Raw genomic sequence first — 7,279 nt, 5'->3', positions numbered from 1 at the left:
AAAAGTTATTTATTAGAGAGCAGGAGCAGGGGGAGTGGCAGAAGCAGGCTGCCTGCTGAGCAGGGAGCCAGACTTAGGGCTTGATCCCAGGACCCTGGGATCATGACCTAAGCCAAAAGCAGATGCTTAACTAACTGAGCCACCCAGGTGCCCCAACCCTTTCATAATTTCAATGGCTAAGCAAGGAAGTGTTCTTTGTTACAGCTTCTCAGAGCCCTGAGGAATGGTTAAAGACAGGGGGAAATTGGACTGGCAAAATATTTATCTGTGAACCACATTCCCTACTACTCTACCTTGTTAATCTGGAATGGATTCCACTGCCCAACTACTGATTCTGATAAAAAAGAATCACTGATAGCTAAAAGACTTCAACTTTGAAGTAGGGGATAATGCTGGCTGTTTCAAACCTTTCTCACTCTCCAGTTCCAAGGACTTCAGTACATGCTTCAACAAGATTGGGGATTAAATTCCATCTACATTCTTAGGGATTTACATTTTTGGAAAGAAATAACGGAGGTCTTCAAGAATGAATATCCATGACGTTTGCTACAACTTGTCACCTTTGGCACAGTGCTGTATTAGAAATAAGGGACCTTAACTGGCCCTTTCCCTCTATAAAGAAATAGCTGGGGATTTCACAGAGGTTCTAGGAGTGGTTGGTTTGCTCCTAGTTGTTTGCAAAATATTATGCATTGTTAGATAGTATGCTAAGTCAATAGAAGGATTTCCATTCAATAAGCTTTTGTCCCATGCGTTCTACCTTATTTAGCTTTCAGCCAGAAAATTTCAAACCTTGTTGCATAAAAGCCAGAAGGTCCTCGGGCATTTTATTCTGACTTTTTAGAAATATTTTTGTTTGTTTGAGATTGGTGATTTTCTTTGATTATTCAATATATACAAAAATACATGAATATATTCTTGGGGAAAATTTGTGACTTTACTAGTACATTTTATTAAGCATCTAGAGGTATACTAGGCACAATTCCAGGGACTAAGGATTTATTCACGAACAAAGCAAATAAAAAGCAATCCCTCATAGAGCTTATATGGTAGTGGAAGGAGAAAAGCAAACATAAGAAATACGGAAATTATACGTGTCAAAAGGTGATAAGAGCCCTCAAAAAAATAAGCAGATCAAGAATGCTATTAGAAGGAACTGCAATTTTAATTTGGGAGGTCAGGGTAGGCCTCACTGAGAAGTTACTATTTGAAGAAAAACTGGAAAGAAGTGAAGGAATGAGCCATATATGTAAATAGGGGAAGATCATTCTGGGTAAAGGGAAGAGCTAGTGCAAAGACCCTAAGGTGGGTCAGTATATGTATGTTTGAGGTACAGCAAGGAGATAGGTCTGGCCACATTACAGTTAGCAAAGGGGAAATTGATAGCAGAGAAGTAGGTATGGAAGAGATAAAGGTCTTTGGCTTTTACTCTAAGAGAAATAGGAAAATATATAAATACACATTGGGAAATCTTTAAACAACAGAGGTATATGTTGTCAACAAACCATCCCTACCTCCTAGTCTCATACTACCCAGAGATTGCTGCCATTTTGGGTCATGTTTTTCAAAGTTTTTTCTTTTTTTTTTTTTCCATAAGTTTTTTTCTATGTGATTATATACATTGATGGGTACATATAAAAACATGTTTTATTTTGTAATGTGTTAGCAACTTGTTTTTTACAATTAATATATCTTGGAGATCTTTCTTTGTTAAGACAGTACATATATTTCTACCTCATTCTTTTAGACTGTTGTATAATATTCCATTGTATGCCTATGCTACATTTTATTTAACCATATCCTTACTGGTAAACATTCAGATTCTAATTTCTTTGCTCCTTTCCTACTTTCCTTCCCCAGTCCTTACTTTCTTTCCCCCAGTCCCTTGCTACCTTCCTTCTTTTCTTTTTTTTTTTTTTTTACTGCATTACTTTTGTCTTAATGTTATATTTAATAACATAAAATTATATTGCATGAAATACAGGAGAAAATTTGAAAATTAGTTTGTGTTACTTTCTGTCAGAAAAGCAATATTTGTTTCCTTAAATTGGAATCACTTAGGTTTGCCTCAGTGGAAGAAAGGCTTTAGTTATTTCTTAAGCAAACATTTATCTAACGTTTATCATTTTGGAATAAAGGGGAATCCTGAGAGCTTAAGCTCCATTACTCTGAACCTTGCTAGGAGCTCACTGGGTCATCTTAGCCAAGGCAGCCATAGGTCTACATCAGTAGAACTGAGGATCCAGGATCCCTAATCTATGCTGGGTTCTCCTTTCTCCCCCTACCTGCTTCCTGAACCAATCTGATTTTCAGCCAGCTCTCCTGTTAGGTCATGTGTGTTAGTCCTGTCTGCCTGACCCATGGAGGACAGATACTGTGTCATGTATTCCGTTTTTTCCCCAACAATGTCTAGGTGATTCTTAGAATCATGGTTATTTATGTTAATATATGTCTTAATTATCATTAAAATTGTATATGCAAAGTTAGCTCTATTTGGTTTAAAATAAACCTTGGAAATGGCAAGATGGAACTAGAGGGTATTATGTTAAGTGAAATAAGTCAATCAGAGAAAGATAATTATAGGGGTGCCTGGGTGGCTCAGTGGGTTAAAGCCTCTGCCTTCAGCTCGGGTCATGATCCCAGGGTCCTGGGATCGAGCCCCACATCAGGCTCTCTGCTCAGTGGGGAGCCTGCTTCCCCCTCTCTCTCTGCCTGCCTCTCTGCCTACTTGTGATCTCTGCCTGTCAAATAAATAAATAAAATCTTAAAAAAAAAGAAAGACAATTATCATATGATCTCGCTCATATGTCAAATTTAAGAAACAAGGCAGAGGATCATAGGTGAAGAGAGGAAAAAATTAAATAAGATAAAACCAGAGAGGGAGACAAACCATAAGAGACTCTTAATCATAGGAAACAAACTGAGGGTTGCTGGGGCGGGGGTCGGGGGGAGGTGGGGGAGTATGGTAACTGGGTAATAGAATAAACCTTGGAATAAAACTTCTGCCATCTGTACAGATTTATCAACATTTCTTTTAAATGTACCATTGAGGGATGCCTGGGTGGCTCAGTCGGTTAAGCATCTGCCTTCGGCTCAGGTCATGGTCCCGGGGTCCTGGGATCAAGCTTCACATCTGACCCCCTGCTCAGCTGGAAGCCTGCTTCTCCTTCTCCCTCTGCCTGCTGCTCCCCCTGCTTGTGCTCTCTCTTTCTGTCAAATAAATAAATAAAATATTTAAAAGTAAGTCAATAAATAAATGTACCATTGATTAGGAAGTTTGTAACTTTGCCCTGGTTGCTTTTTACCTTTAGCCCTTGCTTAATACAGACAGTTGCACTACTAGTAGAATGCACACGTGCCTTGCTTAATTACATTCCAGGCAAGATACAGCATCTCTGCTTTGCCTGTGTGCTTACATCACAGCAGAATGGTCAACTGTGCAATAACTAGGAAAATTATCACACAGGATCACAGTAATATCACATAAACAATTTCTCAGCCTTGTTCATGTTTATGATAAAGAATGAAATGACGTTTGAATCCTCAGTGGTACCCAGTGGGTATCAATAAATGCTAGTTTCTCTTCTCTCTTCAAAAGGAAATAATCAGCTTTATAAATTTAAAAAGGAGGGGCGGCTGGGTGGCTTATTCTGAATGCAATTCATGCCACTCAACCAAACATGTAAAAATGGCTAAAATGCATATTTTCTTATTTTACCACCATTTAAAAAATAATAAAAATAAATAGGTAGAATTTCTTAATACATCAAGATTTTTTTTTTTTTTTTTTTTAGTTTTCATCTCATTTCAATCATTATTTATTGAATGCCGGAAGAAGGTGGAGGAAAACAAATATATTTATTGAGTGCCTGATTGGTGCTTAGGTATGAGCAAAAGAAGACTCAGAATGGTGACTTAAATATAAAGAGAACTTAAATCATGGCGAGCTCAGTCATTGACATTTGGCACATCTCATATTATTGTGCCAGTCTCTGTAAAGACAGCATCATTGTGCTCACCCTTTTGTAACTGGGGAAACGTGGGTGAAAAGATTTGTCAAGACTAGTAAAGAGAGGGACCAGAAGCTCTTAGTAAATGTCCTGTTATTTCACTTAACACCATCATGTTTTCAGAAGATGAAATACTTATTTAATACGGTCTTACCTTCCTATTATATTTCTGGATTAGAAAAGGAGAACATTAGAAGACTAGCATGTTTGAAATATAGCTGCTCTCTCCTTTTCCAATCGCTGGTGGGTCTTTGCCTTGAAACCTAACTCTTGTCTTTGCTTTGGTTTCTTTCACTTCCTTTTAAATGTTTTATCTTCTTGTTTGCACTTTTTTTGCTAGAAGGCAGGGCCTATGAGAGGAGACACCCCCACCTCCATTTCGTCAGAGCTAGCGAAAGACAGGAAGTTTACACAGAGCACAACTATTTGCTAGGATTGGTTTTGATTCTTCCTCAAGTTGTTGCTAGTGTCGGAGATGCTATTACCAGGGTTCTGTTGCACAAAGAGAAAGATAAAAATATCTCTCTGACACGTGCCTTTTCTCTCTTTCCCATCTTCTTGCCAGGAACGCCGGAAAAGGATCCCAGACAGATTGGAGGCTTTAGGTCGTCGCTTTGAATCTCAGTAGTCAGGAAAGAAATGTGGGTAATGCCGGGCTCCTGGGGGAGAAGGAAGGAAATCAGGGAGAGATGAGAACTGTTCATTTCCCCGCCCCCCACCCCGCCCCGGCCATTTCCTCAAGGCTAGTTTCTTTGGAAAGTCTTGGTCTTTTTGGTCCTTGCAGGACCTTGCTGGGGGGCTGTTATGTTTTCTCCCTGGTTCTTTCCCTTGTCCCCGAGGGCTGGCAAGAGGAAGCTCCTGGAACTTTAAGGGACATGGATCTGGGGCTGAAGTCTCTATAGGAAAACCTACCAGGGTAGAAGTCTCCACATCACCGCTGCCACCCTACGAAGGTTGGGCTGCTTTCCATCCAGCATCGCACATCCTAACTGAAGTGAGTTGTCTGCTTTTATTTTTTCAAGTGTTCGGAGTAGAGAATCTTGGTTCTTTTTGGAATGCTCTTTAACAAACGTGTCACCTAAATCAGTACTTCTCATCCTTTAATGTGAATATGAATCACTCGGACATTGAGTTAAAAGGCAGCAAAATTCCGTGGGTCTGGTTTGGGCCTGAGACTCTGTATTTCTGACAGACTTGCAGGCAGCCTCAGATCTGTGGGTCCATGAACCACGCCTTGAGTAATAAGGGCTTCAGCCCTCTAGGTTTTTTTTGCTTTGGGGGGAAAAGGATTGGGAGGATGCTGGTGGAATGAAGGTATTTAACTAGGTATGTGATTTACAAAGAGCACCTGAAAAGAAAATCAGTCCCCAACCCTTACCCTGGTTGTATCTGCTGAATGGACTATCTCTAAAATTGGGGGTTTCTGTTCCACAGTTCCTAGATGTGGTAAGCCAAGTCACCCCAAGTGAGAGAGAATGTTGGGCTGCTCCTTAGATTGCGTGGGTCACTTTAAGGCAGAGCCAGAAATCTTTTTTTAATTTTTACAATTTAGGGGATTAAGTGTCCTATCACACCTCAATAGGTACAGCTAGCGGTTACTTTGATCATTTTGGTTTCAATTACAAATTATGCATGCTCGAAAAATAACTGATGTCTTCCACTTACCATTTTGAGGTATAAAGATTGTAAGGCACATGAATCTACTACAAGGTTGAACGTCAATTCAAGTAAGGAACATAAGTAATATGTTTTGTTTTCTCATGAGAGGCCTTTAATCTCTCCTGGTAGTAGCTCCCTCTCTTAAATGATTCACATTTATCTGAAAGTCGAGTTTAATCCAAAAGAGACAAGCTAAGAGGGAAAAGTGAATAGGTAGGAAGTCTACCTATTCTGTCCATAGTTGAGGGGAGAAAATAGCAATGGGAAAAAAGGGGGAAAGTAGAGTGTGGTGGCCTGGGATGCCATAGCTTTGGGAAATGAATAAAAGAAACCCCAGCTTAGAAATAGAATTCTGACCCACAGACACATGGGAGTTCTTCCGGAATAGTAGCTCATGGCTTCCTCAGCCGGAGAAATACGCTTGAAACAGAATAAATTATAATTTGTGTTGTGATGAATGAATATGCCGAAACTATTTGTCATGAAGTCCGGGGAGTAGGCACTGGGGTCAAAGGTCCAAGGAATGTGCCAGCCTCGTGAAGTGCAGTGGGAACCCATTAAACCATCCCTAAGGGAGAAGAATTGCTTCTGTTTGAAATAAGCTTCGAATAACATCCTTTCTGTCATTGGGGTATCACCAGAGGTGTTACTTAAAAATTTAACAACTGTATGGCACAAACCTTGACCAGTCAGAACAGAGGTTTTTGTAAACAGCCCGCACGATAGCAACTGCTAGGCGGTGAGAATGTCCGGGATCGAACATTGGCCGAAGCTGTCACAGGTTTTAATTAAACTTTTCTGGGGGGAGAAATTGTAAAGCCACAGATGAGTTCGGATATATTAATGATATTCCTCCCACCATCTGCCAAAGCTCTGGCGCCATTTTCTCAGCTGAGGCCACTTCACTCTGTTCTCTCTGGTCAAGCCCAGAGCAACCTCTCATTCCAGCTATGTCTCTCTTCCAACCTACACTGAAGAGAAATCTTGAGTCACTGCAAGACTCAAAATCCTATCCTCTTCCTGAGTAGAAGGGAAGATGCATATATTCTGCGGTAAGGAGTTCCAGCAGGAAAACAAACTTCATCACCATGTTATCCTTCCCAGCTGGTACATCCACATATCTTATCCACATGATTTTCACAACCATCATAGGGAGCAGGTCAAAGGGCTTATTATTCTAACCTGTGAGTGAAGAAATTGAGACGCCTGTTAAGCCATTTCTTACAAGGCACACAACTGGTTATGGGAGTGCTGGATTTGAGCCGTAGCCTGATGGCTCCAGGGTCAGGTTTATCTTGTACTTTCTTCCACCTCTCAGGACCTTTGACATCCTATAGTGTTCTGTACTATGTCTGCTTTCTTTTTATGTCGGACTTAGAAAATTTTGTACGCTAAAAAGAGTTCTGTTTCTACTTCTTTGTCAGTAATGCTCTGTGCTTATCTTAAGCTTTGCCTCCATTAAGGCCTTTACTCCACAGGAATAATGTTTTAGAGCAAACGGGTCTCAACTCAAACTTTATCATGCTTTAAAATCACCCGGGAGGGCGCGTGGGTGGTCAGTCAGCGAAGCGTTTGCCTTCGGTTCAGGTGTTGCTTCTCCCTCTGTTCTT

General features: G+C 40.5%; 1 protein-coding gene across 1 annotated transcript in view; it reads left to right on the top strand.

The window, feature by feature from the left end:
• The first annotated feature begins 4,775 nt into the window (after nt 1–4,775).
• Nucleotides 4,776–7,279, top strand: part of ABCG2 (ATP binding cassette subfamily G member 2 (JR blood group)) — a 166,263-nt gene continuing 163,759 nt past the window's right edge. Inside the window, exon 1 of the mRNA XM_080797463.1 lies at nt 4,776–5,004. The gene's annotated coding sequence lies outside the window, so the exon portion shown is untranslated. The remainder of the gene's footprint in view (nt 5,005–7,279) is intronic.

This window comes from Martes martes (assembly GCF_963455335.1).
Source record: "Martes martes genome assembly, chromosome: 2".
NCBI lineage: Eukaryota > Metazoa > Chordata > Mammalia > Carnivora > Mustelidae > Martes > Martes martes.
This window is presented reverse-complemented; position numbering and strand designations above follow the sequence as displayed.